Genomic DNA, 10,358 nt, shown 5'->3' with positions numbered 1-10,358 from the left:
TCATAACATGGACTATTTCAGTGAATACTGAAAAAAGGCTAAGATAGGCTAAGGTGATTAATTCTGGAGAAGACCTAACCGTAACCCCCTAACCCTAACCCCCTTACCCCTTAACTTAGCGGTCACCAAACTTTGGCAGGATACGGCCCGCCTCCACATTTGGTCTGGCACCCTGAACAATACCAGAAAGCATTTTGATTTTTTTTTCATATATGTGTATTTGTATTTGATAATAAAGTTGGACCTTAGAGACTGCTTATATGAGTCATTTAATTAAGAGATTCTGCTCTGACAACTAAGCTGAACTTGGACCTGTTAAGATTGTGCACGGCACAACAGAAAGTTTATGTTCCATGGACTTTTTTTATGTGAAGAAACCAGAGAGGGTTATTTGGTTATTATTTATTTAATAAATAGTGTTATTTATTTCCTGGCTTTTTTGTGAAGAATCCAGAAAGGGTTATTTGATTGTGCTTTCTTGAAAACAATACATTTTTACGTTTAGGCACTCCTGCAATCCTCACACTTTTTCTGTTACAAACTGAGCCTGGCCCCTTATCAGAGAAGGGAAAAGTTATGTGGGCCTCACAGGAAAAACTTTGGGGACCCCTGCCCTAACCCCTTAACCCAATTAAAAAAACATTTATGTACAGTACCTGAAACTGAGTCTTCTGTCTTGAACTGTTCATCAAAATAAGTTACATCTACAACACCTACCGTATGTTCACGACCATAAGGCGCACTGTATTAAAAGGCGCAGTCTCAGTTATGGTGCTATTTCTGTATTTAAAACATACATAAGGCGCACCGTATTATTAGGCGCATGCTGAAACATACAGTAAAAAATGACAACGGAAAAACAGTGAGTTCCGACATATTTATTGAACAAAATATTCATTCTTCCGCCACAAAACCAAAGTTTTCATCTTCTGTATCTGAATTAAACAGCTGCACTATTTCAATGTCCAACATCCCGAATTCCTCTTCTTAATCATCTGAATCGGACTCACCGACCGGTTCCGCTTCAGCGTTGATTTTGTGAAAGCTCTTACAATACATGAAGACGGTATCATAGCCCATGCGTCTACAATCCGCCCGCATATGGTGGCATAACTTGCCCGCCGTTGCCAAATAGTCTTTGTGAAGGAGTGTTCGCCTTCTGTCATCCAGCGCTCTGTCCGTTTCCGTGGCAGCCGAGAACCATGGTGAACGATGACTTCTCGTGCCCCATTGTGCGTATCGCCACCATGCTGGTCCCTTTTTCTCCACTTTGTGGGTCAAAGGGATGTTAAAAGTCGGAGGGATCTCATCCATGTTGGTAATGTGGCTGGGCGCGGTTATCTTGTCACGGCAGTAGGTGGAGAAGATGGCCGCCCTCTCCTGGTTAGGGTTAGGGAAGATGGCCACCCTCTCCTGGTTAGGGTTAGGGAAGATGGCCACCCTCTCCTAGTTAGGGTTAGGGAAGATGGCCACCCTCTCCTAGTTAGGGTTAGGGAAGATGGCCACCCTCTCCTGGTTAGGGTTAGGGAAGATGGCCACCCTTTCCTGGTTAGGGTTAGGGAAGATGGCCGCCCTCTCCTCCTTACGGTTAGGGTTAGGGAAGATGGCCACCCTCTCATGGTTAGGGTTAGGGAAGATGGCCGCCTTCTCCTGGTTAGGGTTAGGGAAGATGGCCGCCCTCTCCTGGTTAGGGTTAGGGAAGATGGCCACCCTCTCCTGGTTAGGGTTACGGAAGATGGCCACCCTCTCCTGGTTAGGGTTAGGGTTAGGGAAGATGGCCACCCTCTCCTGGTTAGGGTTAGGGAAGATGGCCACCCTCTCCTGGTTAGGGTTAGGGAAGATGGCCACCCTCTCCTGGTTAGGGTTAGGGAAGATGGCCACCCTCTCCTGGTTAGGGTTAAGGAAGATGGCCACCTCTCCTGGTTAGGGTTAGGGTTAGGGAAGATGGCCACCCTCTCCTGGTTAGGGTTAGGGAAGATGGCCACCCTCTCCTGGTTAGGGTTAGGGAAGATGGCCACCCTCTCCTGGTTAGGGTTAGGGAAGATGGCCACCCTCTCCTGGTAATCCGCTGGCAGCCGCTGCGCAACAGTTGTCCTTGCACGTATGGAGAGATGCCGCTGCCTCATGAAGCAAAAACACTAAGATTGCTCGATTGCCATTTTCAGCCGCGTATTCGATGGCCTGCAGTTTAAAGTAAACCTCATACGCGTCTCGCTTGACCGGCGCCATTTTAGGGGATCCTTACACGGAGGTGTGTCGCTAATCGATTGGCGGAGCGTTTACCGTAGTGCACCCACCAAAGGCGCACAGCAGATTTTGGAACTCAGTCCACACACAAGGCGCACCATATTATAAGGTGCACCGTCGATTTTTGAGAAAATCTCAGTGTTTTAGGTGCGCCTTATAGTCGTGAAAATACGGTAGATCAAGGGTTTGGTTGAAGCTATGAGTTGGTTGGTTTATCTGCTGGAGGAAACCAACTGACTCAAGTAATGAAATGAAGCCATTTCTAAAGCTGCCATTGACAACATCTACAGTCTGGTGGTTAACTTTGAGTTTTATTGTTTCTACATCATAGATCCAAACATAGAACATAAACAATGATGATACTGTAAAATAAAACTGCTGAAGACAGGATGTAACGCTGTGGAGGTCAGGAAGTAGAGGAGGAGGAGGGCTTTGGGAGCTCTGGAATTGTTGTTTGCTTTATCTTTTTCCAGATCCATCTACAGAAGCATTTTTTCTTCTGCTTCTTTGATACTTGAAGCTGCAGAAAAGAGAGATTGTGTTTTAGATTTCACTGAACATCATCTGAAATCTTCTGGAAGAGGAACAAAGGTGACAGCGTCTCACCTCAAGTTGGAGGATTGCTTCAGAGCGCCTCTGGATCTCCTCTTTGGTCTTTGCCTCCTCATGTTCCCTCAAACTTTGGCTCTCTTGGTACCTGTGCTCTAGCTCTTCCTTCATATGGACCCATGTCTGAGCTGTCCTCTCTCACCGCTGATAAACATCAGCCACCATCCTGTTAAAGTTCTGTTCTTTAGCCACCAGCTGCTGCTTCATTGACTCTTCTATTTTTATGATCTTCTCATTATATTTGTGTTTCTCTTCATCCAGCAGTTTCTTGAACTTTTCTTGCTGTAGAAAGAGCTGCTGCCTCAAGGCCTCTTTCTCTTCATTAAATCTGTGCTTCTCTTCCTCCAGCTTCGTCTCAAATTCCTCCTCGATCACAAGGAGCTTCTGATGGAAACCTTCCTCCTGCTCCATCAGCTCTCTCCTGTGTCGCTCCTCTTTCTCCTGCTGCTGACTGTGGAGGGTTTCCTCCAGAGAAGCACATTTGAGGTTGCTCTCCTTCAGAGCAGCTTGTGTGCTGTTCAGCTGGGTCAGGGTCTCCACATGGGCCACAGTCCTCATCTGTCCCCTCTTCACTGCCCTGCTGAGCTGCTCCTCCTTCTCTGCCAGGGCTTCTCTGAGGTGCTGGACCTCTTCCCTCCAAGTCTCCATGGATGATTCCAGTGGTTCTTGCTCTGCCTTCAGCTGCTGGGTTCCTCTCTGTGCCATTGATGTGTCTGCTGGTCACCAGTGTGGTACAAGAGTGTTGAGCTCCTCAGGCGTGTGCTGAATGAGGTAGAGCTGATGTGTTTGATATAAAGGAGATCAAAGACTAAAATGCCAATTTAAAATCAAAGAGAAAAATGCCAAGTGACTAAACCAACTGACTCAAGTGAAGTCATTTCTAAAGCTGTCATTTACAACGTGTACATGGATATTAAAGTCTCCAATGATAATGACTTTATCTGATCTAAGGACCAAGTCAGATAAGAAATCAGAGAACTCAGACAGGAACTCTGAATGTGGCCCAGCAGGGGGCCGATATACACCTACAAACAGAAGTGGCTTTTCTGTCCTCCAGTTCAGATGGGTGATGCCAAGAGTCAGGGTTTCAAATGAACTGGAGCCATGTTCTGGTCTAGGATTAATTAATAACTTGGAGTGATAGATTGCTGCCACCCCCACTCCTCGACCAGTAACATGATATGATAGTTAAGATGGGTAGGAGGAATAGATTCATTTAAGCTCACATACTCCTCCTCCTGAAGCCAGGTCTCAGTAAGACAAAATAAACAGCACTTCTTAAAGTTACTAATGATCTTCTTATAGCTTTTTACAGTTTTACAAAAGATAAAAGCTAAAGTTTGTAACTTCTTTCTTCAGAACTTGTGCCATTTCGGTGATCAGCATTCGCCTTCTTCAGATCCGTTTGACAGCACCTGACGTGGCAGCAGGCAGATCTGACAGCCGGCATGTGCGGAAAAATCTGCGTATTATTCGTTCACTCGAAGGCATTTTTAACTTTAATCAGTCAAAAACGATAGCTTTCATCAAATTTAGCTTACTAATTTTTATAAACAAACATAACTTTACCGATCACTTGCGTATGAATGTAAACGTCTCAGGCGCAGACAGTTGACATCTCCCCCTCCTTCAGCCTCTCAGTGCAGCCTCCACACCAGCGTGAGCGAGACACACACCTTTATTTCTGCAGATTCGGGCTGATTTTTAAGTTATGAAACTGATCAGCGAACATCTGATTGACCACATGGTTCTGTGGTGGTGAAAGAGTTTTTAGGTCGACTAAATAACACGAAGGGACCAAATATACACTGTGCAATGTTGGAGGAGCTCCCACAACAGAGAACCTGGTGTTGTCACATCTTTTGTCACTTTAAGTGAGACATTATTTAAAGTTATAAAGGGTACATTTCATTTCTTATGATTCTAAAGGCAGTTCATTTACCAATGAGAGATCGCTACGGGAGAGAAATTAAGACACAAAGCCGTTACGCATGAAGTGAGTCAGAGTAGGAGAAAAAAGAGACTGGGGCTGTGTCCTAGCCACCCCCTATACCCTACATAGTGCACTCAATCGTATGGACGCCATTTTGAAATAGTGTCCGAATTCTTAGTGAGCATCGCGAGTGCACTCAATGTATCCCACAATGCACTGCGAAAAGTAGTGTACAACCGATGCACCCGGACTCGGTAATATATCCCGTCAGCGTTTAAGGTATCACGTGATAATCTGTCGATGGCGGGTAAACGAGCAGACATGACGTACAAATGTATGTAATATTATGTTATTATTATTATATGCTATTTGTTTCACATATCTTACTAGAGCGTAAAATTCTTTCACTTTAGTGGAACATTGCTGCCTCCATTTTAAATATGTTTTTTGCCTTTATTTATTTATACGTGACTATAAGCATCTTATTAGATTACGTACCGCTTTAATTCTACCTTACTAGAGTCAGTGCATTTCAAATGCAAATTTAAGGTACTGTAGGAGTGGTATTAATATAACGCAGACTGATGGCTTGAATTGATTTCTTAAGGGAGTGACGATGATATAAATAAGATGATCCAATGCCGGATGGAGAAGGACCACCTCTGCTCCGGGAAGAGGTTTTCTGCTGCAGCAGGATGGTGGGTGGTGGCCAAATGTTATTAAAGACTGTATTGTATTGCTGTAACTTGGAATCTGGTGTGATCACAATCCAGAAACTAAACTGATGGACTTCTGCAATTTGTTTATGTCCTTGTTCCAATTTGTAGAGTTGTGCTGAGGGAAATTGGCCTAATTGGAAAGCTGACTCCAGCACGAGCAGCCAAAAAGTGGGAGAACCTTAAAAAAACCTACAAGGTTTGTAATAATTGCTTTAGTCTAAATGAGACAGACTAATAATTATAGCAAATGTAGCATTACTGTTTGAATTATTTGCTTATTCCCTGTTTGTAGGAGCTTCGGAGACCACCATCAGGGTCTGGCACTGAATCTGGGGAGGTCACAGCTGACAAGTGGAAATAGTTCCCTCTCATGGATGAGGCAATAGGTGGCAGGCCCTCGATTCGGCCCCCATCCCTCGTTGCCTCAGCCTGGGGGGAGAGCCATTCTAGGTCAGGCTCCTCATATTCAGTCCCAGATAGACCTGATGGAGAGTCAGGGACAGAGGAGGAGGAACCAGGGCCAGCACCACGCAAGCGCCAGCGGCACGATAGGGTCCTGGAGCTGCTGGAGAGGGCCGAGGAAAGGGCGACACGAGAGGAAGCCAGGGATGAGAGACTTTTAGATCTCTTAGAGAAACTCTTAGATAAAATGTAAAAAAGTATATATTAAATTGTTAACTTCCATCAAAGATTGCTTTCTTCGCATCATATGGTTGAAAACAAATGCTTTATTCAAAGTTTAAATTTAATTGATACAGTTTTTGATTTTGAAATGAAAACTATTTACATAAACACACACACACATAAAGAAATTGAATTTATCCTATTGGGATTTTTTAATAACTATTTACAAAAATGGAACACAAAAATTTTTCAAATTAAGAGGAACCAGCTAGGTTCAACAGACATCATGCTCCAAAACGCTGGATTATGAAGACCAGTCCTAAATGTATATATATATTTGAGAATGTACCATCATGTCATGGTGCGAAAATGTCACCGGACACTAATTATTTGAGATAATAAGGAAGTGTTATGTTATTATTATTGACATTGTGGCAGGACGAGGAACGACTCGGACAGAGCAGGTGGTTTAGACGTCTTTATTCTGCAACCAGCAGACCAACACTAAATGGCGCGTTGAACAGTGCATCCAATCAAGGGCCAACCACGCCCATCACCCCATGCATCACCTGGGTGTGAGATACACCCAAATGTGTCCGCCACACAGCCCCCCCCCGAACACCCAGAAGGGAAACAGCAGAAAGAGGGAAAGGAAAAATAAAATTTTTACATATCAGTCCCTGACAGGGGGTTTAATCAGCCTGCCATAACGGCTGCGGCGCCCCTCTTCCGGAACGCAGATGAGTCGCAGGCAGGAGAAACCGAGTCCACAGCAGGCTGTAAATTAGAACAAAGATCATCAGACGGGACATTCTGGACCTTGGGAGGACGGCCCCGACGGGGGACCTGAGCCGGCAACACATCCTGCCCAACCAGCAAATGTGCCGGCTTCAGCCTATCCAATGTGACCCGCTCCGACCGACCACCCATATCGAGCACGAAACTCTTCGCCCCCGTCTCGAGCACCCGGAATGGGCCGTCGTACGGAGGGCGAAGGGGTGACCGGTGGGTGTCATGTCGTACAAAAACAAAACGAGCTGTTGCTAAGTCCGTCGGTACAAACGACTGCGGGAAACAGTGGAGCACGGGGGATGGAGCCAGAGCAGGCCCAGCCGAAAAGTAACTTCGGGCAGGAAAGTTACAAGGAGGCGCACTCTCCGGTAGAAATTCCCCTGGCACACGAAGCGGTTGTCCCAAGACCAATTCCGCAGGCGAAGCATCCAAATCCTCTTTAGGAGCTGAACGCAAACCGAGCATCACCCAAGGTAAACGATCCACCCAGCTGTCATCCGAAAGCGCGGCACGCAATGCTGCCTTGAGTGAACGGTGAAAGCGTTCACAAAGCCCGTTAGCCTGAGGATGGTACGCAGTGGTACGGTGAACCTGTGTGCCCAAGGACCTAGCCATAGATGACCAGAGTTCCGAGACAAACTGAGGTCCCCTGTCAGAAGTAATGTCGGAAGGGGAGCCAAAACGTGCGACCCAAGCCGAAAGAAATGCTCTAGCGACGTCTGCCGATGTCGTGGAGGAAAGAGGGACCACCTCCGGCCACCTGGTGGTGCGATCCACCATAGTGAGCAGATGAGTGTACCCGTGGGATGGAGGTAAGGGTCCCACCAGGTCCACATGCACGTGGTCAAACCGTCTGGCTGGAATCGCGAATGGTTCAAGGGGTGCCATTGCCGAAGAGGAGATACCATCGTCTGCTGCCTCAAACATGTTCAAAATGGGGTTACCAATGTGGCAGGACGAGGAACGACTCGGACAGAGCAGGTGGTTTAGACGTCTTTATTCTGCAACCAGCAGACCAACACTAAATGGCGCGTTGAACAGTGCATCCAATCAAGGGCTAACCACGCCCATCACCCCATGCATCACCTGGGTGTGAGATACACCCAAATGTGTCCGCCACAACATTAATATTTTAATCTATTATTATTATATAAGATAATAATAGGGTAAAATATTGCATTTTCAAATAAACGACCGCTGAATGTATTTGGGTATGTTTCGGATGGGTTAAAATAATTAAATGGACCTGGCCACTTTTCCCGGCGACCGGTTCGTTATTATTATGCGACAACATTACGTCATTTTACGTGCGCCGTAGTGTCCGAAAGCTAACTTTGAATTGAGTGCGCTACGGAGTTCACTCAATCCATGTCCCCCATGTAGTGAGTAGTGAACAGGGGACGAGGGTGTGGAGTCGGAAACAGCCTATATCTGTGTTTTATCATCTGTTCTGATGCTCCTTAGTGTGTCTGAGAGCAGAGCAGACTGTTCATCTGCGATGAGGAACATATAAAAAGCTGAGGAACACATTTGTATGAATCTTTAGGAAAGTTCAAAGACCACGCATCTTTCACCAGACGAAAAATTAACGCAGATAAAACCGTTGTTATCCGTTTATCCAATTTTCCATTAGAGCAACAAAAATCGGAAAAGGAATCTTTATCCGTGGTTTTATCATAGAGACGAATATTGAAAAAATAATTCATTTTCTCATTGTTTCAATTTTGGTTTTATTCTGAAAATTAACTGAACGAATGATACACGGATTGCGGAAAGCCCAGCCAACAAAAACTGCACAATATCTAAACAAAGTATTTAATTTGTCTTGGTTCGTTTGTTTAATTGTAGTTGTAAATTGTAGATTGCTACAGAGTCCCACATCGTTTTTGCGTAGTTACACACCGACTCGATGTTAATTTTGGTGACCTCCGACTGACGAAGCCGGGTGTCGTTGGCTCCGACGTGAATAATAACTCTACGTTTACCTCTCGCCAGCAACCATAAATTGGCTTCTATGTCGCCCGCTCTGGCCCCCGGAATGCACCTAACTATGGTCGCTGGAGGCGGCTTCACGTAGCGCTAAACAGAGTCGCCAATTACCAGGGTCGGTTTCTCAGCGGGTGTGTCGCCGAGTGGGGAAAGCGATGAGCCACGGGAAGCGGGTGGTGGGGCACCATGGGCCTTTGGTTTGGGCTCCGCTTCCTACGAACCGTCTCCCAGCCGCCCTGGCTAGCCGGCTGCTGCCGGGGGACCGCTAGCTGAAGCTACGCTAGGCGGCTCCGCAGCAGCTAGCTTCTCCTGGCTACCTGACGCAACTCCAGACAACTCCAAGCTGCGGAACCGCGTCTCAAGCTCGCTAAGTCTCGCCTCCATAGCCGTAAATAAACTACACTTTCTGCCCCTATTCCCTTCACTAAGGGAGGCAGAGGAGTAACTAAACATTTCACACGCTGAACAGACAAAGACACCGGGTGAAACAGACAGTGAGGCCATGCTAACGCTAGTGATCGGCGAAGCCCTGTATTTGTTTAATATGGGTTGTTTCTCACTGTTGTTATCAGGTGACTAGAATGTCCCAAGTGTTCAAATTTTAATTACAGTGAGTACAACACACCAAGTGTTTAATTTTAAGTGAATACAACACACCGTGCACAGCGCAACCAACAACGATTGAGAAGACAGGAAGTGACGCAATGCGTTACCCGCAATACGTTATTTCGTTTAAACGAAATTTGGAAGGTTTTAAACAAATATTCTAAACTCCATTTAAACAGCTTTATTTCCCCCCAGGCTCTATATTTAAATTAGACCCAATAGCTGTTGCAACCTCAGGACACTTTTATTCGTATATACAACTATTGTACACATAAAAACCAACAGAGTATTTGCATTCCAGGTACTTATGGGACAAATGTCCATGATTATTTTTTTTACTTTGTTTTTTTTGTATTTGGTTAAGAGTTTCACATATTTGACCTTCTTCAGGCAAGTAAAGCAAAGACACAAACCTTAAAATGAACATTTCCAAAATGTCCTAACCGTTAAAGCTTGTTAGCCGACACCATTATTACTCTTTCCTAAAGGTTTCGAACAGCATATTTTCTCTGTACATTATTAGTAAGTGATAGAGTGACGGTCATTTGTGAAGCAGATGTTTGATGGTTTCTACAGTCGTCGTCTGGAATGAAAGGTCAAACGGATCAGAGATGGGGAACATTTCATATCGGTCCATGAGAAAAGAAACATGCCAACGTTTCTGAAAAATCAAAAGGTAACTTATGACTGCAGAACATTTTAAAGGGTATATACTTCAACGTTTAAAGTGACAGAATTCTTTCATTTTGAAGGAAATATAATACATTTTAGAGGTTGAAGGGTTGCTGGAGATGTGATCTTATGACACATAAATAACAGTATTGCTGTTTGGTTTTACC

At 45.2% G+C, this 10,358-nt stretch overlaps 1 long non-coding RNA gene across 1 annotated transcript; it reads left to right on the top strand.

The window, feature by feature from the left end:
• The first annotated feature begins 5,016 nt into the window (after positions 1-5,016).
• On the top strand, positions 5,017-6,162 carry LOC130513546 (uncharacterized). The gene is made up of 3 exons (XR_008946744.1): positions 5,017-5,123; positions 5,617-5,704; positions 5,801-6,162. It is a non-coding gene; the product is annotated as an uncharacterized LOC130513546 (long non-coding RNA).
• Positions 6,163-10,358: the final 4,196 nt, after the last annotated feature.

The sequence above is a fragment of the Takifugu flavidus genome, chromosome 17 (genome assembly GCF_003711565.1).
Source record: "Takifugu flavidus isolate HTHZ2018 chromosome 17, ASM371156v2, whole genome shotgun sequence".
Classification (NCBI taxonomy): Eukaryota; Metazoa; Chordata; class Actinopteri; order Tetraodontiformes; family Tetraodontidae; genus Takifugu; species Takifugu flavidus.
Note: the sequence above shows the minus strand (reverse complement) of the source record. Positions and strands in the feature narration are given on the sequence as shown.